This window comes from Nannospalax galili, unplaced genomic scaffold (assembly GCF_000622305.1).
Source record: "Nannospalax galili isolate Female #2095 unplaced genomic scaffold, S.galili_v1.0 scaffold87, whole genome shotgun sequence".
Lineage (NCBI taxonomy): Eukaryota > Metazoa > Chordata > Mammalia > Rodentia > Spalacidae > Nannospalax > Nannospalax galili.
Window position 1 is genome coordinate 4,044,198 of NW_008360320.1, and position 26,283 is coordinate 4,070,480.

General features: G+C 36.3%; 1 protein-coding gene across 3 annotated transcripts in view; it reads right to left on the reverse strand.

The window, feature by feature from the left end:
* Positions 1-26,283, reverse strand: part of Mbd5 (methyl-CpG binding domain protein 5) — a 505,686-nt gene that overhangs the window by 441,340 nt on the left and 38,063 nt on the right. The window contains exon 2 of one of the 3 annotated variants that reach the window (XM_029559701.1): positions 7,778-7,851. The exons of the other annotated variants lie outside the window; for them this stretch is intronic. The gene's annotated coding sequence lies outside the window, so the exon portion shown is untranslated. The remainder of the gene's footprint in view (positions 1-7,777; positions 7,852-26,283) is intronic. 3 annotated transcript variants of the gene reach the window in all.

Consider the following 26,283-nt stretch of genomic DNA (forward strand, 5'->3'; position numbering starts at 1 on the left):
GAACCTACCATTTGACCCAGTTATACCACTCCTTGGCATATACCCAAAGAACTCATCCTATTCCAGAGACACTTGTACATACATGTTTGTTGCTGTTCTTTTCACAATAGTTAAGAGATGGAAGCAACCTAAGTGTCCCTCAGTTGATGAGTAGATAATGAAAATGTGGTTCATTTATATGGAGTTTTACTCAGCAGTAAAGAATAATGGAATCATGAAATTTGCAGGTAAATGGATGGAACTAGAAACTGTTATACTAAGTGAAGAAACACAGACTCAGAAAAAAAAAATTGATATGTTCTCCCTCATATGTGGATCCTAGAACCAAATCCTGACAAGTGAATATGTATCCAGACATAACTAAAGGAACCAGGATAATGGAAGGGAACCAGGGAGGTAACAGAAAAGAAAGAACCTGAAGGAGAACAACAGTAGGAATCAGGCCTTAATAAGGGAGATATGCATAAAAATTGGGTTAGTTTAAGGGAGGGGGGAGGGAAGGGTATACAAGGAACCTAGGGGTTAAAGGGAAAGAAGGATCTCCAGAGCGGTAGGACCATAGGAGAAGGGAGTTAGTAAGGGAGAAAGGGGGGAAATGGGGGTACCTTAAGTGGGGAAACCACGATGGGGGGTTAGACAATGCGAGAGATAAATAATGCCTAGCTAGTTTTTAAAAGCCAGAGGGAACCATATTACTCCAACAACCTGACAAATAATACATACCAAATCAAGAAATATATGTCTAGGTAAGGTTTATCTGAGAACAACTGGTCTTTGCCCAAAATTTATCTACATGACACATAGTAATTAAAAGTACCAGGCTGGTGGAACGAACCTTCTTGGGTGCTTAACAGACATACTTTGAGGCCTATACTAATTTGGGCAGAGGGACATAAAGGACAGTTTTTGTTCCTTGCCCTCCTTGGTTGACTAGTTCGAGGGGACTATGAGCATCTCCCAAAATGTCCTCTAATTGTGGTGGTTCACCTGTCCTGTGGATCAAGGAGGTCGAGGAGACCCCACCAGATAGACCTGAACAAGTGTCAAGTCTACAAAGTGGAGGGTCAACACAGAGGAAACATTTCTTCCATGCTTCCAAGTGAAGCCAGCCATGGTCGAGCAAGACCTTTGATCTATCTTTACATAGGCGGATCTGGTAAAAGAAAGGAGCCAGGGGCTCCTCCCAAGCCCATGTAACCCCTGAGGAACAGATCCTCAAATGACCTTAAGAGTAAAAATAAATCTTTTATCTGGGCCAACTGTATGGACTTAAATACTCGAAAGGAAAGTATAACCAAAGATTAAAGGGGCCAATATAATTTTTTAAGAGTCCGTATGTATAGCTAAAGCCTACATAACAAGCAACAATGCCAGATAAGAGATACCTTCTTTTGAGTTGTTGGCCACGGTGGCCAAAGGGACGCCCAGATAGTAACTCAGCATAGAACCGGGAAAAGAAACAGCAAACCCCAATCTTATCTAAAGGAATATTGACAACTGATTGCTTCCAGATGAGGAACAGCTGACCTTCCTAAAACAAAGACCTCGATTTAGGCTGACTAGATTTACCAGATGGACAAATAATGGGGAACACCTGGGGGTGTTGACAATACAGTGTACAGTATCAGGAATAACAGAGTATAAGGGCTCTAGTGGGGGCAGGGAGGCTATGGGAAAGTGCCATCTGGGAAATGGGTGTATAGTTGAATAAAATTGTTTGGGATGTTCTTTGTGATACACACACACACACACACACACACAAAATCAACAAATAAAAAATGTATTACATTTTAGGAGGAAGCATAAAAATTTATGATGTTAATTAGTAGAGGTGAAAAACATTACCATTGAATTCTATCTGATGAGTTTATAGACATACACATGTGCCAAGGATCCAAGTGCAACTGATTATGACTAGTAATAATCAGATACATACAGATTAGAGACTCATGTGCCAACATCTCAATGTTAGTTGCAAAAACAATGAGTCTTTCTGTAATAAACAGTATATTTTAAAATGAATTGCAGATCTTTTTTAAAGGTTAAAAACTCAATTTTATGTCTTACAGGGCTTATACTATGTTCAATACTGTATAAGTATATTATTTCAACTGTGAACTTAAAAATGTACAGCCACTTTTGAAAGAGATGTATTCTTGCTCTGAAGTGTGTTACTGAATATGTCAAATCTGTAATGAAATGCTTCTTCTAATCATGTGGTTATTAAATTTTTGAAAAAAATCTTAAAAATAATAATTCTTCAAAGCATAAAAATTTGCTCCTTAATAATTAGTAGATGTAAAAAATATTACCATTGAAGTCTACCTGATGACATCATATCCATGCTGAGATGCCAAGGAGTTCTGAAAGTAACTGTGACTAGTAATAATCAGATATATAGAGATCAGACATGCAAGTGCAAACATCTTACTGTCAATTGCATTAAAAATGAATTTTTCTGTATGAAACTATATTTTAGTAATGAAATGGAGATCTTTTTGAAAGGCTAAAAACTCATTTAATTTTGTCTTATATGGTTTATACTGAGTACAATATTGTATAAGTGTATTAATTCAAACTATATACCTAAAAATTTACAGTCAATTTTGAAAGAGATACATCTTAACTCTGGAAATTGTTATTGAATATGTTAATGCTATTGTAATGAAATGCTTCTTCTAATTATGTGGTTATTAAATAAATAATTTTAAAAAATTAAAAAATAAAGAAAAATTTAACAAAGCTCCATATAAAGAGAAAAAAAAAATCTCATTGAATTATTGTAGTAGTGTGAAAGAACTCCAGACTGTTGTCCAGAGGACCCTTTCCTTTGTATAGTATGTACTCTTCCTGTGCACACCACCTAATCGGGAGGCCTAAAATTACTATATCCTGCTAAATCCAGAATCAGTATGTTCAGTTTAGATCTCTTATTTCTAGACTCATGTTCAACACCTTTGTTTGTACATAAACACTGACATTGTGTATCTCTGCAATTGAACATATCCTACTCTGAAACCATTCCACACAGCCATTATCCATTCCCTTTATTTTTCTCACCCAAAGGACTACTAACTTCCAGAATTATACCTCTTAAATATCTCTCCAATATATCTTTCTATTCAATGATTCAATTTCGGTTTACAGAGGTCATTGCTCAACTAGACTTATGTTAACGCTCCTTCACTGGCTTCTAACCTCTTGGGTCTCCTTTAATTTGCAATATTCACTGCAGCTACAATTATCTTTATAAATGCAAACACAGAAAAGCTTGTTGACTGTTACTATCCATAAGAAAGGAGGGGCAGGGAGAATCAGCCATGCCTCCCAACCAACCAGTAGATGTCTAGTTGCAGAAGGGGAGGAGCTAAGAGTATATGAGCTGAAGAAGCCCTGGGGAGGCACTATCACCACTGGGCTGCTATGGGGAAGTCACCATCCATGCTCGGATGAAGACTTTACAGTGAAGCCTTTCAGGGAGTGGGAATGGGGGGTGGGAAGCACCCACATTGCTATAAGTAAACTTTCACCTATTGCTCTGTAAGTAAGCCCAATAAATTCACTGGTTTCCCAGATTGTAGTCTAAGGAAAACAAGCCTCTCTTTGTCTTAGGGATCAAGGAAGGAGGGGAGGGGCAACACGACATTGTCTATACCTCCCAGAAGGAATTTTAGCTACAAAATCTTATCTAAATATCTTACCACAGCTTATAATATCCTTGGTGACTGTGCCCATGCCTGACATGTCCCCACATTAAATGTTGAAGTAGGAGTTGCATTCCTCTTCCTTCAGCCACTGGGCTAGGTTATTATTATTTGAAATAACTGGTCTCTTTCCTGGTCTCTGTACCTACTTATTTTTGATAACTTATTTTGAATACTATCATTTCTGAGGAAATCTTTTCTGAAATGTTCAATCTTTGGTAATGACCATACATAGCTTTTTAGTGTTCCCCAAGTAGATAATTGTCATACTTTATTTCCCAGGCTACCTTTCACTTCGTTGGGAAAAATAAGGGTGATTTTTAGTCAGGAAGATGTGAATAAAAGAGATTTAAAAACCATGTACAGGATTAGTTGTGAAAAACAACCGATAGAATTCTTCAAGGTTCCCCTTCCCTAATATATCAATTTGAAAACACAGACTGGGGACGAGGGACAGTCCATTAGCATCTGGACAATAAAGAAATGAAAAATTACTTATATGACAAATTATAAAGATTTCTGGGCTAATAGACTACAGTAGCTTGGTCTATGCTTACTAATAATAATCTATCCACTGCCACAGGACTCCTTTATTACTTGACCCAATTTGCTGGGGATTATTTGTCTGTCATCTCTGAAATAACTACCTGCTTCATGCTTATTTCTAGAATCTAGCAAAGTGCTTTAAACACAGAAAGCACTGAGTAAATATGCAGCTGAACTGATATCTATATTATTTAATACAACATAGTAAGATCACCATTATGGATTAAGCAATATTATACACTAGATACGTTATCTTTAGTAGCTTTCAATGCTTTTTTAGTTAAAAGTAGCTACATACATTTTATACCGTATTTTTAACTTAATATAGAAGGACCTATTTTCACCAAAAATCATTTTTATTAAGTGTATAATATTCTTTTATGTAAGCATTATCATTACTTAAATAGGCCCTGCTGGGCATTTAGGTAATTTTGTATCAATTTTAGATATAATATTATTTCTATCTCTATTCAAGTCATATTATTAATAATTAGGCTTCCATTATTTTTTTACACTGGCATCCTTAAAAGTTTGATTTTTTTCTTAATATTCTTATGGCATGCCTCAATAGATATAAACACTATTAATATGTGTTGGAGAAATTTTTACTGAAACTACCAATTTCAAAACAATGGCTGCTACTAGTACTGTATTAACAAGACATCTGAACAAGTGATTCAGATTCATTGGCTCTGCAATTACAAAGAACATAACAGGTTATGGTGGTTCACATTTGCAATCCCAGCACTCAGGTGGCTGAGGCAGGAAGGACTGTCATGAGTTCAAGGACTGACTGGGATACATGGTGAAGTTCAGTCCCCCACTAGTTTCAGTATGAAACCTTTTCTCAACAAAATGAAACAACCAAAAAAAAAAAAAACCCCAAACAAAACAACCCTCCCCATAAAACAAAACAAACAAAAAAACCTGTGGGAGACAGGCTTGAGCCTTGGGTTAAAATCTTATTGACAGCCATACAGCAGGCCCAAGGCAACGGCCCCACAGCTGGAGCCACAAGAAATGCCTTGTGATATTTGCTTCCATCAGCAGATCATAAGACTGATGCCTAGAGCTCACCACTCCCTAATCACCACCCCTGGAATTCCAAATTGCAACACTTAGATATTGCAACAGTCAGGGTCACATGGTTTCCATGAACCCAGGCTCTGTACTCTGAAACCCAGTATGCTGAGGCATCCTACCCGCTATTCTGTGATAGGACGTTAAGTCTGTTATGCTAATAGGACACTAAGTTTGTTATGCTAATAAGGTATGCTACTTGCTGTACTGTGATAGGACACTAAACCTGTTATGCTAATAAGGTATCCTACTTTCTGTGCTGTGATTGGACCACTACCCCTATATAAGCTTGTGCCTTCCTGCAATGAAGCAGACCTGTGTCTGAATGGGGCTCTGCTGACACACCAGCCCTGGGGACTGGGACCTGGCAGAAGCAGCGATGACAGGAGGCAGCACAAGGCGATCAGAAGAGCTGCCTCAGTCCAGGGTAGTTGGAAGAGCAGCCTCAGCCCTGGGTGAATGGAGGAGCAGCCTCGAAGTCTGTGAGAACGAAGGAGCGGTGCACATGAGAAAGGAGGAGCGGCCGCTGCTGGCGGTGACCACAAAACCCCAAACCAAACAAAAGTCAAAACAAAAGAATATAACAAAAATTGAGCATTTCATTGATTTTGATGATCCTTTTACTTTTCTCACAGGATACCAAAGATATCTGAGGTCCTGAGGTTACTAAAGAAAGGAGAACGAGGGGGACACAAAATGAATTGTCTCCAGGGAATCAGCTTTAACTCCAATTTTACTTAGTAATCAGATGGCCTTCCAAATTATCTTCTGGTGTTTCTACTATTTTTGAAGTGAGAGATGCCTAAGGCAAGATGTTTCAGCCTCATATTACTGCCATTACAGTCTAGGTATTCTTTTCTTGATGGAAGCTATGTGGAACACCGTAGGATGCTTAGCAGCATTCTTGACCTCTCTCACTGGATACCAGTAGCAATACCTTGACTCCCCCTCAGGTCTATTCAGACATAAATATTTACATTTTCAAATGTACTCTGAGGCAATCACTCTCAATTGAGAACTGTTGCTCAAAGGTAAAGAAGAACAACCATGCCTAATTCCATAGCTTTGGCAGTTCACCAGCTTTAAGCCAGCATTCTTAACAAGAAAATGAAATATTTATATTTTTGTCTGTGCCATTTCCATTTCCTTATCTGTTCTCCTACAACTTACTTTTACATTGTCAAAATTCAATTAAAGGAAGAAAGAAAGAAAATGGAAAAAATGGAAATGTTAAACTGATTATACCAGGCTAAATGATTTGAGCACTGGTAATTAAAAATTGATAATACTGCTTTTTAAACTCAACAATAGTTCACTTAGTTTTGCTTTATTTTCTCTTATTGAAAAAAAAAAAGGGAATCTCAATTTTCCTTTTTACAAAACATAAAATGGTTTAAGATGACTTTGTAGCTCAGGAATCCCAATTAACATTTAACATTTCAAACACTGAACAACTGAAACAGCTTCTTCATCCAAAGTATGTTTTGTCCAAATATATTGAAGATAGGTAGAGAACACTTCCCCTCTAAAAAAGCAGGCTTCAAATTAATTTTATGTACATAAAAAGCACATTTTTACTTAAATACAGATTGTGTATATATTAAAGGGGATTAAACACTGCAACCAATAATATAAAATATGAGTTGGTTGGCTATTAAGCATTAACTGAGTACTTAGATTTTTATTTTGTATATTTGTCAATATCTAATATGGAATAACACAAGGAAGAAAGTTCTGAGAAAGATAGATTCTTAACTTTCAAATACTTTAAAAAATATTATTTCAATATTTGCTGTGTACTTTTAGAAATTTGAAAATGAACATTTCTTTAACAAACACCAATTTTTTTTTCTCCCATTAAAGAGTTGCAGAATCTGAATTTAAATTCTTAACTGCGATCCCAACATTGTCAAGTGACTAAACATATGCTAGAAATAATGTCGACCTTTTAAAGACATTCATGAGGGAGCTGCAGCAATGGCTCAGTGGTTAAGAGCACATGTAGCTCTTACAGAGGACCCAGGTTAAGTTCCTAGCACCCACATAGCAGGCAACTAACTGTCCTTAACTCTACTTCCAGAGGATCTGACATCCTCTTCTGGTCTCTGTGGGCATTGCATGCACGTGGTGCACTTACATACATGCAGGCAAAACACTCATTTACATAAAATAAAAATAAATAAAATATAAAGGCACTCAGTGACCAAAGAGTAATGATCACAAGTTTACTCACTGAATATTTATACTTTGCTAGTATTGAATAATTTAAGATGATTCACCTGGCCTTTTACACATTGGCATTAAGATCTAGCACTGACTGTGGAAATAGCTGTCTTTGGACTCATACATGTTGCAACACAAACCACTCCATATAGCACAGTAGCAACAGAACCTTCCTCAGGCCACTCATTTTCTAAGTAGCAGATCCTTTATCAATTAATTATTACCTGTTTGTGGATTATAAGGTATGTCTGTGCTGTTGCTTTTCTTCCTCTTCCCAAATGCTTTAGACATTCTGAAACTGAAACAAATTTTTTAATGGTATTCTCATCAAAATTTTAAAAGATATAGCTTTCAGTATCAGGGATGATGGGAAAAGCATTAGTATTTCAAAATATCAATGCACATGTCATCCTGGGTTCATATTTTTTAGAAGTACATCATATGGTCATATCACTAAAGGTAGTTAAATAATACTTTAAGGATACATATTAGAATGAGTTCTAGAAAGACTTTAGAGAAAAGTTCTTGTAGGAATTAACACTTTAAAAGCTCAGATCTGACTAACAGGATCCATTCACCCAAGGGCTAAATGGACAAATGTTATAAGTAGGAGAAACAACTTGTGTTAAATATGCTAAAACAGAACCAAACTTGGTATGTCAAATATTGACAGGTCGGTCTGGATTATTAATGAAGACTGACAAGTCAATAAAGTCTTTTGAGCCAAGGTAAACAGTTTAGAGGTTTTTATGCTATAGAAATGGTGAAATGTGCCATATTTTAAAAGAGTAAATATGGGGACTGGAGAGATAGCTCAGCAGTTAAGAGCACTGAGTGCTTTTGCAGAGGACCCAGGTTCAATTCCCAGCACCCACATGGCGGCTACAAAATGTCCTTAACTCCAGTTCCATGAGAATCTGAAGCCCTCTTCTGGCCTCCACAGCATTGCATGACATGGGTGCACTCATATATATGCACATAAAGTAAAAATAATAAATAAAAGAAAGAGAAAAAAGTCCCAGTAAATATTAGAATTACTCTGGCATTCTATTTACAGGAAAAGGTTTCACCATGTAAATAATAGATACTTTTCTACCTGGTGAAATGATAGTAACAAAGCAGTAGGCACGTTCAAAGAAATTTAAGACTGTATCAGGTTAAAAACCCGCCCACCCACACAACCATCCCTAACTCCAGTTCTAAGGGATCTGATGCCTTCTAGCCTCCACATACATATACATATAAATTTAAAGAATTAAGGAAAATAATAATAAGGAAATATTATTAGCAAGAGGTATACATTGGGAGAATAGATGTGGGAAGAAGCCTCAAAAAATTGTCACTAAAAGAAAATGGCAAAAAATTTTATAAATAGCAAGAAGATAATTATTTTTAATGATGGCTATTTTCTCTAAAATATCATAGCAACATTATAAAGACAAGTTAAAAAGAAAAAAAAAGCAAAAAAAGTTTGAATAACCTTTAAAAGAATAAGATGATGATATATTGTTTTATTATATGCATTAATTACTTAACCATGAAAAAAAGCAGAACCTATATTGGCTCTTTTCTGTGTGAGAAATGTTAATAAGCACAAGTTTTTACTAAAAGATCAAGGTAACAATGATGAAAATATAGTTTATAATAATGATTTAGAAATCAAAACACTGAAGTATTTGAAAAGCATATTTTAATACCAGAATGAAATTAATAATAGATACTGCCTCAAATATGTTATTATCATTAGCTTATTTACTTTATGACTATCATAATACCTTCCCATTTATAGATCTCTGCACTTAGAACATTTTTAATTCTTCTTTGTCAGAAGACTACAATCCCAACCCCAGCACCAGTCTTCTGGCTGGACATTTCAAGGACTTGCAGGCAGTATCACATGAGAACAGAAGCACAGAAAAGCTAAGTGATCTGCTTAATGTTAATCAGATGAAAGACTTTGGTTCTTGACTTCCAACTGCAATTGTTTGAAAAACTAGTAAGTCTATGTTCCACAAAATGAAACTCTTAAGTTACAGACAAGAGACTTTTAAAATTATTCCATGTTTTCTGTCTTTTTATATAATCTAGAGGGGAAAAGTCAGCATGGGAACTATGATGTTTTGTGTTTATTAAAATATTAAACTATGTAAATAATGTAATAAAAGAAAAATGTTTGAATAAATGCAGGATGGAATAGAAGCTTGACTGAGATGCTTGAGTAAATACTGTAATTAAAAAATATGTAATATTCTTTGTCAGGAATCATGCTTCTGTCTTTTCATCTTACTTTAAAAACAAAGCAAAAATGAAAACAAAACTTTTAAGAAAGAAAATATGTTTGCTGATGGCTTAGCCAGTAAAGGCACTTCCTAAGTGGAAGTAGAGAACCAACTCCACAAATTGTCCTCAAACCTCCACACGCATGTGAACCTCCACACATCATGCACACAAACAATACAGAAATTACAGCTGTGCTGGAGAGATGGCTCAACAGTTAAGAGCACTTGTTGCCCTTCCAGAAAATCTGAGCTCAATTCCCAATAACCATATTAGGTGGTTCAAAACCACCTGTAATTCCAGCTCCCGGGGTATCGAATGACTCTGGCTTCCATAGGCACCTGTACTCATGTGCACATTCCCCCCACCAGACACACACATATATAGAAAATGAACAATAAATTCTTTTTAAAATTACAATAATATAAAAATGCAACTAATCCTTTCATAATTTTTCATTTGATAGTATATATTTCCCAGTAATTAAAAATTCATAATGTCTTTCATAGACAAAACCAATAAACAACTAAACTGTAACTTTGTGCAGGTGGTTATATATATTTTTTAACTTTTTTTTAAAAAAAGATTTTACTATTTTTTATTTTATGTGTATGAGTATATTGCCTGGATGTATGTAAGTGCACCCATGTTGTGTAGTGTTCATGGAGGTCAGAAGATGATGTCAGATCCCCTGGAAATGGAGTTACAGATGGTTGTTAGCTGCCATGTGGGTGCTGGGAACCAATCCTGGGTCCTCTGAAAGAGCAATCAGTGCTCTTAACCACTCTCTCCAGCCCTATATTCATTAACTTTAAAAAATAAGTTTTCTTAGCATTTTTAGATAGAATAGAAATATGAGATGGCTTTGAAAAAAAAAAGGGACAAACAGAAATCTCAAATATTCAACTTTTGGTTAATTTCACTAGTGATGGAAATCAGTAAACATGAGACCATGGTTAAGATTCTAGGACATAACAGACTTGGATTTAAATCCTCATTATCATCACACAGTGTTTGAATGACTAAACAAATGACAACTTCATGCCTTCCTTTCTTCATAAGTTTTTTGTGAGGATTATAAAAAATCATGTTTATAAAAGACATCTAAAATATTGGCATAATTATTAATAAGATTTTTATAAAGGATAATGTATACATTCTATTATAAAACACCAATTAGGAAACTATGTAAAGCCATCAACAAATGGATAAAACTGTTTTACTTCTTTTTGGTTGGCAAACATCCTTTCTATAAGATTGCATGGAAATTAAGAAACAGACATTTAACTAACTGTAGATAGCCTGTTTTTAATCTCTAAATGTATAGTGAAGTTCATAAGGACCATGACCATATAAATTTATATTTAAAATTTCATGTCATAACATAGCACACCCAGGTATGCATAAGTACCTGTTGAATAACAAACAATAAGCGAATAAATAAGCTAATGTCAATCAGAGAAGATATAGAATGGTCAAAATAAAAATAGTGGAGACAGAGGAGAAAGACAAAGAGAAAAGGAGTTGGGAATATGATTGTTGTATTAGTCTCTTTTCTGATGCTGCGGTAGAAACACTGACCAAAGCAGCTTATAGAAGGAAGAGTTTATTTAGCTTATGTTCCAAATGGTCAAGAGTCAGTCCATCATGGTGGGGAGGCATGGCAGCAGAGGTGGCTGGAGGAGGAGCAGAAGCTAAGCTCTCTTACATCTTCAAGCAGGCACAGGAAGCAAGAGAGCAACTTGAGATCCAGCAAGGCTTAAGAACTCCCCCAATGACATACTTTCTCCAACATGGCCATACCTTCTAGGACCTCCCAAAATAGTGTCACCAACGGGGGACAAAATGTCCAAATATTTGGAGCCTATGGCGGACATTATCATTCAAATCTTCACATTCCACTCCCTGGCTCCCCCCACAGGCTCATGACCATATAAAATGGTAAATGCATTTAGTTCAACCTTAAAAGTCCCTGCAGTCATTAACAGTCTCAATATTATTCAAAAGTCCACAATCCAAAGTCTCTTCTGAGTCTCAGGGAAATCACTTAATTGTATGCCCCTGCAAACTTAAAAGACAAATTACATACTCCCAACATACAGTGGAATTGAATACATATACTATTCCAAAAGGGAGGAAAAGAGGCATAGTGAGGAAATACTGGACCAAAATAAGACCGAAAACCAGGAGGACAAACATCAAATCCAGTAGCTCCATGTTCAACTTCTGGGACTTTACTTCCAAAGGGCTTAGATAGCTCAGCCTCTTCAGCTTTGCTGCATGCAACATACATCTCTCTCTTGGGCTGGTACCACTCCCTGTATGCAGGTGTTCTTGGCTGATGCCTCACATCTCTGGCATCATGAATGTCTTCTTGGGGGGGTCTCCATTGCCCATCAGGCTTCACCTTTACACAATGATCTATCAGGGCCTTTTTTATACAGGGTCACCCCTGTTGCATGCTGCCTGTCCTTGGCTCTCTGAAACCACAGAGGAAGAACCAATGACCCCTTCACTCTTGCATTTTACATGCCTCTAAAGCCAGCACCAAGTGAAGGACACTGCCAAGTTAGGCAGCAAGTCTAGGTTGGACCCCAGCCTGCTTTTATCCATTTTAGAAGCTTTTATCTTGAGTGGCCTTTGCAGCATTTTTCTTTCACAAGTTGGAAGCTTAGTTGGGTGTGGTCTTGCCCTGGAGGCACTCTCTTCACTGTTTAAGTACAAATCTCTGGGCCTCTCCTTAATCACTCTAAATCTCTTTTATCAAAGGGATCCTGTTCTTCAGCACATGCCTAGGCTCTACAATTAATCTTCCTAGTGCTCTTTTTCAATCCAAACTATACATTCTGCATTTCTTTCTGCTCCATTTGCTTTTTCACTGTAGACCTGCATAATATTCATCATTAATAGCCATGCCACCATTTCCAAGTTAGGCTGTCTTGAAATTTCTTCTGTGAGAGAAATAAGTCCATTGCTTTTCAACTTAGCCCCAGGCAAGCTTTTTGGCTGTGGGCAGACTCCAGCCAGAGTCTTTGCCAAAACAGCCCAAGTGCTACTTAAGTCCTTATTTCCCTCCAGAACTGCATTGTTCTCAGAACTACTTTCTTCCAGGCAGCTACTAGAATGGCCTGTTAAGCTCTGCTTAGAGCAATCAACTGCTTTTCTAGCCCAAATTTCCAGTCTTCCACATTCCTCCAAAACTGAGCACGGCCAGGTTCTTCACAGCCAACAGCCCACTCTCTGGTACCAATTACTGTATTAGTTACTTATAAAACTGTGATAGAAACACTGACCAAAGAAACTTATAGAAGGGTTTATTTAGCTTACAGTTTCAAAAGGGCAAGAGTCAGTCCTTCTTGGCAGGGAGGCATGGCAACAGAGGTGGCTGGAGGAGCAGAAGCTAAGCTCTCTTACATCTTCGAGCAGGTACAGGAAGCGAGAGGGCAACTTGAGATCCAGCAAGGCTTAAGAACTCTGTAAGCCCACCTGCAGCGACATGCTTCCTCTTTCATGGCCACACCTTCTAAGACATCCCCAAACAGTGCCACTGACTGGGGACAAAATGAACAAATACTTGGAGCCTATGTGGAACATTATGATTCAAACCATTACAACTGTATAAGGGATAATCCAGAATGAGATGCTCAGAGTTCTGGGCAAATGGCAAAGCTGGAGAGGCCTAACAGAACAAGAGGCCCGAAGAGACTTCATGGAAAGTTTCTAGGGAGATGGCTCTGTACTGGAGGAAAAGGAACCACAAAAGACATTGAATGAATGACAACAATTGCGGCTAGGAAGAAGTCCTACTTTCTCATACACAATCTTTGAGGAATACTTCTAGTTTTACATAGAAGTGTGAAATATTTCCTGTAACACAAAAGAAATATGGAAGGATTTAGAAAATAAAAAATCTGCAGAATAATGAAAGCAGAATTGAAGATTCAGAAAGTCTAAACAATTTACATAGAATCACAGTGAAATGAATAAAAGGAAAACATGAGTCTATGTGCTTGGCACAAGACGAAATTATTTACCTATCAGATCAATGCATTTTCAAGATGATAAGTTGATACTGTTCTGGATTGATTTGTGTTCTAAGATAGCTGGCATTTCCACACACAAGCATGAGTTATAGTTCAGTAGATGCAAAGCAGAATAAACAAAAGAGTAAAAGGCATGATACTGAGAGAGGGCTACTGAAGAGCCTACCAAGTCATCTACACATCCACAAGGCATCTGAGATGCCTTCTGAGTAGGGCAGGAACATGGTACTGCAACAGGGTTCCTTTGTGGAAAGCAGACCAGGAGTGATATGATGTTTCTATCACCTCTGTGCCCTACTCACTGTACCCTCACTCCTCAAAGCCAGGGTGTTCTGATATGAAGAATGGGTACACTAAAGAATACAATGGGTACTCTTTATCAAAGTTCATCTTGCCTGGCTTTTTGTTGCTACATTCTCTACCAGGTGGTTTAAAACATCTTTATTTTTATTTTTTTCAGTCTTTTTGAGACAGGGTCTCCCTATAGACCCAGCTGGCCTGGAACTCACTATGTAGACAGGCTGGCCTTGATCCACCTTCCTCCCAAGGGCTGGGATTAAGGCATGTGCCACCACAATGGGCCCAAGGCATCTTTAATTTTTATAACATATTCCATATTTCTCCAATTTTATTGCCTAAACCAGAGGAGATGGTGATGGAACACAAGTAATTTACATTAGAAATATCTGTGCATACATAATTAGGGGTTAATTACATATCTTCCTCATCTGTTCTTTTATTCGCTGAATGAACAAATACTTATTAAGCTCCTATTTTGTTGTAGAGCTATACTAAATGCTAGGAATACAATTAAAAAAGACAGACAAGAACTCCATGCTTATAGAGGTTTTATTTGAGCTATGTGTTTGAGGGAATGAGGACGTTTGAAGGAGACAGTAAAAATGTAACATTTATTTAACCCATTTAACATTTGACATTAACTTTGAAAACACCTAGCACCTTGGCATGCTAAGGTTTCAGCTACCTCTCATGCTGCAATATACACTAAAGAAAGTATGGTTTGAGGGTACATTATATAGTTGTATTTAGTCAACTACCTTTGAATTACTTTGAAACAACAAATGATTTTCTACATTTAATCTTAGCTCCCAAAACTAGTTTGTAAAAATACATATATTCTCACCCTAAAATTACATTTGGAAAAATCTGACTCTAGAAGGAAAAGGCCCTAATCATTAACACCTTAACATAACCATTCCATTTCCACACATTATCATCTCTTACTTTAAATATTTAGTTAAAATTGTTGTGCATTTACATAGTTATCACCATATTATATAATCATTTCTAATATAAAAGATGTAAATTAAGTTATATTTCATTAATTCATAATTTTGTTTAAGGTGGAGACCCACAAACTAACAGAACAGCAGAATATGTCTATCTTTGCCTCAGCACATCTAAAACCTTTAAGAATGAGAGCAAGGTCTATTTTAAACATAGCCTTTCAGTTGATGCTTACTGATTTTCTAAACAATTTTCAAAAGAATTGGCATACATAACAAAACATTATGTTATATTAATACAAATGTTTGCTTTAGATTTGCAGTTGAATAAAAATAGAAAAAGTAGTGAGACAAGTTCTTCCAAAAAACATTTTACAAGCAATAAAATAGCAAGTTTCAAAAATATAAATCAATAATTCAGAAAAGAATCATGCTTTTTAAACAAAAGAATATTTACCCAACCAGACATGTGCTTCTTATACAACTAAATATTTCTTTATCAGCCAGGCATGGTGGCACACGCCTGTAGTCCCAGCATTTGGGAGGCAGAGGCAGGTGGATTAAGGCCAGCCTTGGTCTACATAGTGAGTTCCAGGACAGCTGGGGCTACAGGGAGACCCTGCTTCAAAAAAACAAAAAATAAAACAAAACAAAAGTTAATGAAATCTAGTTATCTGGAGAAATGCCTAAAAATAATACATTGAACATATATATATGTGTGTGTGTGTGTGTGTGTGTATGTATGTGTGTACATATTTATTTATATAAATATATTCATTTCAAAGAAGGACTTTGAGTTTTATGTCTCTCTCCCTTTACTAGAAGAATGCATCCTCCTGAATTTAGCATATGCATGACTGTCTGCGATAACTGAAAAAAAGTTTAACCACCTGTCCCTGATTCTGTAAACTCCATATTCATCTTGGTCCTGAACTACTTCTTTACAACCAGAACACTCTCCCTGTCCCTCAACTAACTAGAGCTAGAGTTAAGTTTTGCTTTAGAGTTGGGTCTATGACTACGGTTAGGTTAGGGTTAGGATTAAGAATAGGGTTAGGAGTTAGGTTAATGATTAAAATAAGGGTTAAGTTTTAGAGTTAAGAATAGGGGTTAGGATTAGGGTTTGTATTCGGTTTTGATGGCACTCTTTGTAAAATTAATTCCAAGAGAGTCACTATTTTATTCAATGTCTCCATCTCACAAAGTATTATCTATTAAAGTAATAAAATAACTTAATAAATTAGCTTCAGGAAAATGAGCAAAAAAGCAAGTTCTAAGAGGGAGAATAGTCACAATGAAACTTGAATTGTTGAAGCAGAGAATGGGGCAGGGTTATCTTTCTGACTCCAAATTTTCAGAAACACAGATGGTATGTTTCTGTATGCCCACTACCAAATAAGATTCTATGAAAGTTTATTTTCTTTCATTGGTATTATCAAAACAAACTATCCTCCAAAATACTTGAAAACCATTGACATAAGAAAAGCTGGATAAGACTAGGTCATACACGCTACTCAAGAGACTGCTGCAATACAAGAGCAGAGGTCCTGAGTGTGGAAGGAAGAGAGAAACTGTTTGCAGTTCTACTGAGACTGGTTCAGTACTTTGTGAATTAGAACTATGTAGGAGGCAATGATAACTTCAGAAACTGAATTATTTGTGTTCTGTTTTAGAAACATCAAACATGTTGACCTAGAGATAAAATTTCAACGAACAGTCAAAATCAACACAGACAGGTTACCAAACTGCATCAAGAAGAGCACTCCACGCAAAAAAAAAGGAGCTACCAGCATTAAACATTTTCCTATAAACATGTCTTAATAGGGTTGTATTATGAGACTATTTGTTTCAGTCTGTGAAGCAACATCTCTATGAATAGTTAAAATATTTTGATAATAAATATTATTTTATGATATTATTTTCAAATATAAAGACAAGATTGTTGGCTAACCCACATTCCTTCATGGCTACTACACCAAATGCTGTTATGTTTGCAAAAGAAACTCGCGGTTACCCATTTTAAAAAAAGATCCACATCTGTAAATATGAAAGAGAAGTACCAACTCATATTACAAACAGAGTACATTAACTACTGTGGAAAGAGCATTTTTAGGACTTTATTATATAAGGGACATTTGGAATGGCTCTGCAGAAGGGAATATTAAAAGGATTATACAAAGATATGAGATTGTAAAATGTAATCTCAGAATTACATATAGTAGGAATCAATAGTCATAAGAAGGAAATTATATATAAACTGTAGCAAACATTGGCACATTTGTTGTGTATAGAACAATCTGCCAGTCCCTAAACAGAGAGAGTACTGGTAAAATACAACGTCAACTTGTTACAAAAGTAAATAAGCACCCATAGGATGCGGGCTCAGAATCTGGTAAGAATTACTAGAGGATGGGGCAGGAGAATTGGCTCAGTGGTTAAGAGCACTTGGTTGCTCTTCAAAGGACCTGGGTTCAATTCTCAGCACCCATATGGTGGCTAACAACCATTTGTAACTCCAGTTCCAGGGGATTCAACACCTTCTTCTGATCTCCACAGGTGTTGTATGGCATAGATGCACTTACACATGCAAGCAACACACTCAAAGAAACTACAGAGATTTTTATAAGTCACTTCGAAAAACTATGTTCAAGAAACAACTAAAATGTTGTAAGAAACTCACTTAAAGATTTAGCTTGGATACAACATTTACCCAAATCCATAAATACCTAGTTCCTAGTAGCATGTAACATGACCTTAATCAAGATTACAATTCCATAGATTGTTGTTACACAAGTGCTCTTGGAATTGTCAATCTATATTTCACATAATAGAACATCTTAAGCATATTCTAAAACTGTGTCCAATCTGGCAGTGTTCTATAATAAGCTAACATCTCCCACCCCCTGAAAAATGTGGGGATGTAATTGAATTAAGTGCTGATGGGTAATACAAGACTAAAGTAAGGAGAAGTTAAAAGCCTATTTTGGGGGACTGGTAAGACTATTCAATGGTTATGATGCTTGCTGTGTAAGCAAGAAGACTGGAGTTCGGATTCCCAGAACTCACGTAAATGCCAGGTGGTATGGCAACTCACTTCTAATTCCAGCATCCAGAAGGCAGACAGGATACCCAGAACAAACTGGCAGCAAGCCTGGCCATATTGACAAGCTCTGGGTTTGACTGAGAGACTGTGCCACAATGAATAAAGTAGAAAATCATCAAGATGATTCCCAACATCAAACTCGGCCTTCACATACATGTGCACACATGTACACCACACACATACATGTGCACACACATACAAAACTTGTATATACACATATACCACCCACATGTGCACACACACACACACACACACACACACACATACACACACACAGAAAATGGACAATCTTTAAAGCCATATTTTCTGTCGTGTCACTTACTCTATTGTCACGCTATAAGTTACATATATTACAGGCCTTTCTCCAGTACTTTAAAACAATCCTGATTTATCATATATATTATAAATTTCTCTCAATATCAATCAAAATATCCCCTTTTTTCCCTGAACATGGTATCACAAGTGATTATTAGATTGTTCTTGTATCTCAACAAGTACATCATACATGTCAAGATATCATCAAATCATCTTTGAACACTGCACATTTTGAATCACAATTTTTACCAGTTTAAAATTATAATTATTCATAGAGTAGCTCAATTCATATTACAGAAAACAAAAATCTCCCTCTACTCTATACCTTCATTACCTGACTTAGATTTCTAAAAAAAAGGTTTTAGTCTTACTTTCCTGAAAAGGCAGCTATCCTTATTTTGTTTTATTTCAACTTCCAAAACAAAGCATCACTTAATATTTCTATGTAGATATCTTTGACATATATATATATAATTTCAATACCATCTCACAACAAATCAAATAGGAAACCCATATCTCTAATGACAAAAATCAATACTACCCAAGAGCAACATAACATTTTTCTAACATAGGAAAAGATTCATATTTCCTTAGAAATTCCATATCATATTAAATAAAAGGCACATTATTGAGAGAGCTTATAAGGCAATTTTGAGTATTTTATCTGTCTGTTAGGTAGATGAAAATTTGTTAGAGGGGCTTCAAATTTAAATATGGATATTACAGGTTTTTGGCAAACATTTTTCTGTGAAGGCTTAGTTAACTTTTTTATGTTGACTATACAGGTCTGCATAGTCAACAAAATGTCTGCAGTATATGCTTCATTTTTCTTACACCTTTAAAAATGTAAAAGACATTTTTACCTTAAAGGTTATAAAGAACATGCAGCAGGTCAGATTAGGTCTCTGAGTGACAGCTTGCAATCTTTACTACAGAATTCCTTCTTTTGTTCTAACTACACTGTGAAAACCTAGAAAGGATGGAATGTTTCATTCACTTCAATGTTTTCACGGCCTAGTATGGTAACACAAACAGCAGCAATTTAATAAAGTGATAAGTGAGTAGATCTATAAGCAATGTTACACAGAACCATTACAAGTATTGTGAATTATATGTTCTGCCCACCAGTAGTTTTCTCCTATGTACAGATTACTAACCTCTCAATTACATGTGTAGTGTCTAAACTGGAACATTAAGTTGCTGATGTGAGACCTTCCCCAACCCCAACTTTTTTTCCCAGCATGGGACTACCAATGATTGCAATGGTGGCTGTGCCATACGATCCCTAAGTGGTCATTATAAGCACACTTGCTGCTTACCACGATGGACATGCATGGAGACAGAAAATAAATCTTTGTTTTCAACCACTGAGGTTTCATGGTTGCTTCTCACTATGTCATTCATACTACAGCCGATTCTGACTGATGTACTACCAATCATTACTGCATCTTGGGCTACACATAATCCATTTTAAAACTCAAACTTGGACACAATATAAAACAGAAAAACAGAAGCATCTTTATCATTTCCTAAAAGTCAAAAATGCCTTGGGTTTTCAAACTAGTTCCTATTAGCGATCAAGAGTAAATCAAAAATTATTTTTATGATGCTTTCTGAATCACAGAATAAAGGATAATATTTTAAAATATTATACTTGTAGATAAATTTAAAAAACAACTAGACAGATGTGTCAGGATGTGGCTATAAGAAAATAGCTGAGAAGATTCATTAAAATAAATTTGGACATATAGTTCTGGAGGTTTTAGTTCACAGTTGGTGGCTTTAATGATTCTGAATGGAGAGGCAGCCTGTATCAAAACCATTCACCTTGTCGCCAAGACTAGGAAAAAACTGGAATCTCACAATCTACTTCGAGGACATGACACAATGACAGAACTTCCCAGTTATCATCCCTCACCCCCTTAAAGATTCCACCACTCCCTAATGCTGTAAAGTCTGGAACCTGTCTTTTAAAACTTGGGCCTGTTTAGGAAATTCCAGACACAAAAAAGATGCTCTTTAGTTGAGTAAGTTGACTAATTACTAGTGGCGCTGCATTTTTTGCAAACCACATGCTTTAATCATTAATACATTTATGTGGGCATTGATTTTAAAAATTGGGCAAGATTCCAACTGTAACGTATGAATCTTATGTAGCATCTCAAATAAACAACTATTAAAAAACACTCACAAATAGCCACTTTTATGACAGAATTAGAAAAATCTACAAGTTGATATAGCAAGAAGAATAGTTATTTTTGAACATAATAATGGTACTGTAGTCATTTTAAAATGACTCACACATTTTAATTTGACACACATACACAAACACATTTACACACAGAGAGATAAAGAGAGTGATCCAATAGTTTGATACTGTAATTAGTTCATTGAGAGAGATAGAGACAGAGATAGAGAGATCCAATAGCTTGGTGCTATAATCCTTCCAGGAAGATTATTTCCATTTCTCTTAGTACAGTCTAGTACCTTAATAAGATGGGCTATGGGATGAAGATAAGTAAAAGAGGTAATACAGGCAAGGTTCTAAATCGTCATTTTACTTTCCAACACTAAATGAAATGTTATCCTTGGTTTTAATTATACCCACAAATCAACAACAAAATAAAATCAATCAAACAAACAAATGAACCTAGTTCTTTAAGTCAGTTTATTCCAGGTCCCTTATGATCATCCTTCATCTTTGGCCAAATCCTGACAGGCAAACTCTCCTCTGCAGCAACGTGTAGACTTCCTTCATTGCTTACTTCCAGTCTGGGCTGCTGCTTTTTTGAGTCATCTTTCAAATAATCTCTTGTCTATTACATCTCTATTAGTGCATTTGTAATAATTAATTAACAACTGACAATCCCTTATGCCTCAATGTCTCCCTCTAGAGACCTCTATTTAATAGAAGTCCCAGGGGAGATCTTCCTCTGGTAACTCTCTAGAGGAAGTCTATTCTCACAAGACACTTGCAGAACTCTGAAAGAGTCTACAAGAAGCAAGAGGTAGGCATCATTTCCAAACCATTACTGTCATTCTTTTGAAGCCTTTTTACATGTATACCCACAATTCCTAAAAGGAAATACCATCTTCTATAAATTTGTTAAACTAGAATGTTCATGTTGGAGTTGTTTCCTCCTCATCAGTATTTAATGGAAGTCAAATAATCATCAAGTTAAATACTACAGCTGTTTACAAAGGAAAAAGGAAACACCCAAAAGGAATTTAAAGACAAATATACATGAATTTCAAAAGCAATAGCCCCTTCTAACACTGGGCATTGATGAATGTGAGCAGACAAAGTAGTATTGTTTTGTAAAAGCCAGAGGACCAAGACTGATGGAGAAAGGAAACAAAAGGAGAGAAATAGAGAAAATTTGGGGAGTTTTTGTTATTTTATTAGGAAAGTTTTATTTTTTTCATGGAGAAAAATACTGTAAAATTCACAGTAATAATTCAAGGAAGGAAAAGAAGCTCCTTTAAGACAAAAATAACTAGAGTCAATAGCTTTGTAAATAGACTTTATCTGTTGTCTTGCAAATAATGTACACTTTCAGGTTGGCAATATAGCTTTATATAGCACAACATTACTTCTATGGGCTCTAGTATGAGACTGTGCCTGTTCCACAGCCTTTTCTTCCTGAGTTTTATGACCTTGGACAAATTATCTTTGTTTTACTTTCTTATTACTGTTCTATTGATTTTGTGGGGAATGGGAGATATGCTCTCAGCATACAGAGGGTTAGAGGACAACTTGGGGATTACGTACTCTCCTATCATGTGGGTCCCAGCTAATGAATAAAGATCGTCAGAATTGGTGGCAAGTGCCTTTACCCATGGAGCCATCTTACAACCATCTGTTACTCTAGTTCCAGGGGACCTGATCCCCTCTTCTGACCTCTGTGGGCATTGCATGACACAGGTGCACTTACATACATGCTGGTAATACAGTCATAAACATTAAATAAAAATAATACACAAAGTATTTTTTAAAGTGTTTAAGAACAATACATTTCAGAGACAGAGTAATCTGAAATAACTCAAGAAGTAAAATGGGTAACCCTGAATTATTAGATAGAAAAATCATCTTTAATGGTCTGGATCTTTTAAGAGAAAAAAAAAAAACTCAGCATATCTATTAGTTACAATATCATAAAACCTCATTTGAGTCTTAAGTCTATTATTAAATGAATATATAATAGTACACATCTCAGAAAGGGATAAGAATAGTCCATATTTCATTGAATTATCAGGATTAAAGGACATTTAAAATGATGGCACAAAATGTGCATCAGGAAATGTGAGTTCCTGCCAATTATTTACACATTTGCATGTATATATACATAAATTCTGAATGCTGAAACTTTCAGAAGAAAACATAGACAGTACCCTACAAGATACATGTGTAGGAAAGAACTTTCTAAATCAGACATTAGTTGCTTAGGAATTAAACAACTGATAAGCAGGACCTCATTAACTAAAAAGCTTCTGTACAGCAAAAGAAACAAACAAGAAAGGGAAGAGTAAATCCACAGAGTGGGAGAAAATCATCAGTTACATATCTGACAGGGAATTAATATACAGAGTATACAGAAGGAACTAAAAGAACAAGAGAACAAATGGCCCAATAAAAAGAAGGGCAAAGGACCGGAATAGAAAGTTCTGAAAAGAAGAAATGAAAATCGCTAAGAAACGCCTTAAAAAGTATTGAACATCCTTAGTAATTAGGGAAATGCATATCAAAATCACTTTAAGAGTCCATTTTACCACAATCAGACTGACTAAGATCAAGATAACAAATCATAACAAATGCTGGCGAGGATGTAGAGAAAGGGGAATGCTCATTCACTGCTGGCAGGATTGCAAACTTGTGCAACCACTATGAAAAGCAATGTGAAAAACTCTCAAAAAACTAAAAATGAACCGACCATATGATCCAGGTATACTACTCCTTGGCATATACCCGAAGGATTCATCCCTACTGTAGAGATACTTGTATGTCGATGTTTGTTGCTGCTCTTTTTACAATAGCTAAGAAAAGAAAACAACCTAAATGTTCCTAAACTGACCAATGGATAATGAAATTGTGGTACATTTACACAGTGGAGTTCCACTCAGCAATAAAGAAAAATGAAATCATGAAATTTTCAGGTAATAAAATTGGAACAAGAAAGTGTTGTACTAAGTGAAGTAACATAAGACTCAGAAAAACAAGAGACCTATTTTCTCTCTCATTGTGGATATTAGCACCAGATCCACATATGTAAGTATATATCCTGATGTTACTTCAAAAGCCAGGAAAATGGAAAGGAAACATGGAGTTAAAGGGAAGGAAAGAGCTAGAGAGAAGGGGATCATAGGGAACAGTTATTACCAAGAGGCAATGGGGAAAAGTGGGGTAATCAACTGGGAAGGGAGGAGGGAAGGATATACAAGGAACCATGAAGGTAAAGGGAAATAAGCACCTCAAGGGGATGGGGGAGGATAATAGGAGAGAGACAGATGTTATCAAGGGGAAAATAGGGGTACTTTAGCTGGGGAGGGAGGAGAGAGGTTAGACAGGGAGAGAGAGGAGAGATAAAGTTTAGGAGGTATGAAAAACCAGAGGCAAATGTATTAACTCAAAACCATCCTGAAAAATACACATACAATAACGATCATGAGTTCATGTCTATACTTGAAGGCTATATAACAAGAAACAGTGCCAGGCTGGAAAAACTTCTCTTAGCATTGTTGTTCAGGGTAGTCCAAGAGACTCCCAAAATAACACAGGCTATTATCACAGCCTTTTAGTACCTCCCAGCACTTGAAGGTAAGACCCTATTGCTGAAGACAGGGCATACTTTGGACACAAGACTTGGAACAATGGAGCTGGAATTGATCTGGAAGCCTTTTCCCTGAAGATTAGCTCTCAGTTCTGGAGAATACTATGCAAGCTGCTAAGGGAGAAAAATCTATCAATGGTTCTATTTCACCTTTAAAGCCTAATAACCACAACAGTGACTGGCAAAGCAAACTATCTCTATTGATTCAGTAGTGGCACTTTTATCTTGGGGGCTTTCAACAGTTATCTAACTAGATTTAAAGCCCTTTCAGTGAGAGGGAACTTGTGAGGCATTGTAAACATAGCCAAATACACGTGACCTGAGAGGTCATAGACCCTAGAGAAAATCCTACCTCTATCATATCCCCAGATACATGTAATTTCTTATTGTATGCTAAATATGGATCCTTATATTTCCAGACAAGCATACCATTCTCCATTCATCAAAGAAGCTTCTTTTTGCAACAGATAGAGACAATTCAGAATTTCGCAAGTGTCTGCAAGATGCCCAGCCCTAAGTGACACATCCACAATGAAAACTCTACACCTAAAGCTCATGGAACATGGTGGAACAGGGGGTATAGAGAATACTAATGCAGCTCTCACACTTACTACCAAGCTTCCTCATGCAACAGAATATACTGCACATAAAGGCCATAACTGGTCATAGTGTAGAGAATACAAGACTGAAGAGTGCATGTCCCTGGATAGAACCTCTATATTAAATCTCACCCATCCATGGCTCAGGGATCACTGGGAAAGACGGGACAGAAAGCCAAGGTTGGCACATGCACATAAGGCAATAAGAGTCTTCTAAGCCTCTGGGAACTTGCTCATATGAATTTACAGCAATGATGTCAGCATGTACAAGACCCATGCAAACTTAAGCAGACAAAAACCCAGCATAGAACTGGGAAAATAGGCAGCAGATCCAACCTTAGCTGAAGAACTAATGGCAGCAGATTACAACTAGGTGAGGGAGAGCTTTAAGGGAGAGACTCTAGATAGGCTGACTAGACTCCAGTAGATGAATTGCACTGAGGGACATTTGGGTATACAAACTTGACTTGATAAGCTTTAACATATATGACAAAATGCATGAAATTCAGTGGGGGGGTGCTATAGGAGGGTGGCAAAGGGGGGAGGGGATATAAAGATGATTAAGATGTTTTGTATGAAGTGCACAACTATTCAATAAAAATATACATTGAAAAAATTATTTATCCACAAATTCGTGACTGTCTGCCTAACATTATTTTTACGTTTCCATTTTTATACCTATTTAAAGTTGCCTGATTTTTCTGTATTTCTTAAAATCTAAAATATTCCAGAGACTTTAGAGGGAACAAGAGTTCAAGGCCAGCCTCCTCTATAAAGTGAGTTCAGAACAGCCTGGGATACATGACATCTTGTCTATAAATTTTTTTTTTAAAAATAGAAATAAAAGGACAGTCAGACAGCTCAGTAGGTAAGGTAGCTTGCTGCCAACCCTGAGAACTTGCATTTGATCCCCAGTATCCACATGGTAGAAGGAAAGAACCAACTCCCAAAAGTCGTCCTCTGACCTCATGCATTCTGTGGCACATGTACACAGAAAACAAATTAAGATATAATTTAAAAACAATATATATGCTTTTGCACAAACTAATGTTATGTGAACCAAAAGGACAGCTCTCAGCCTTGTATATCTAGTATCCTACCAATCCCTACTTCATAGAAACTTGGCTCAACCATGCTAAAACGCCCATGCCGCCTGAGGATTTATTTTTGCAGAGGATCTCTTCTTGATTTAAACTTTACAATACTGTTGCTAATTTTGGAAAAAGTATTTAAGATTGGTTCTCTGTCTTACTAAGTAGCAAATATATTACCCGTATTTGTGCGGGGTTTTTTTTTTGTAATTTGTTTTTCTTTTTTA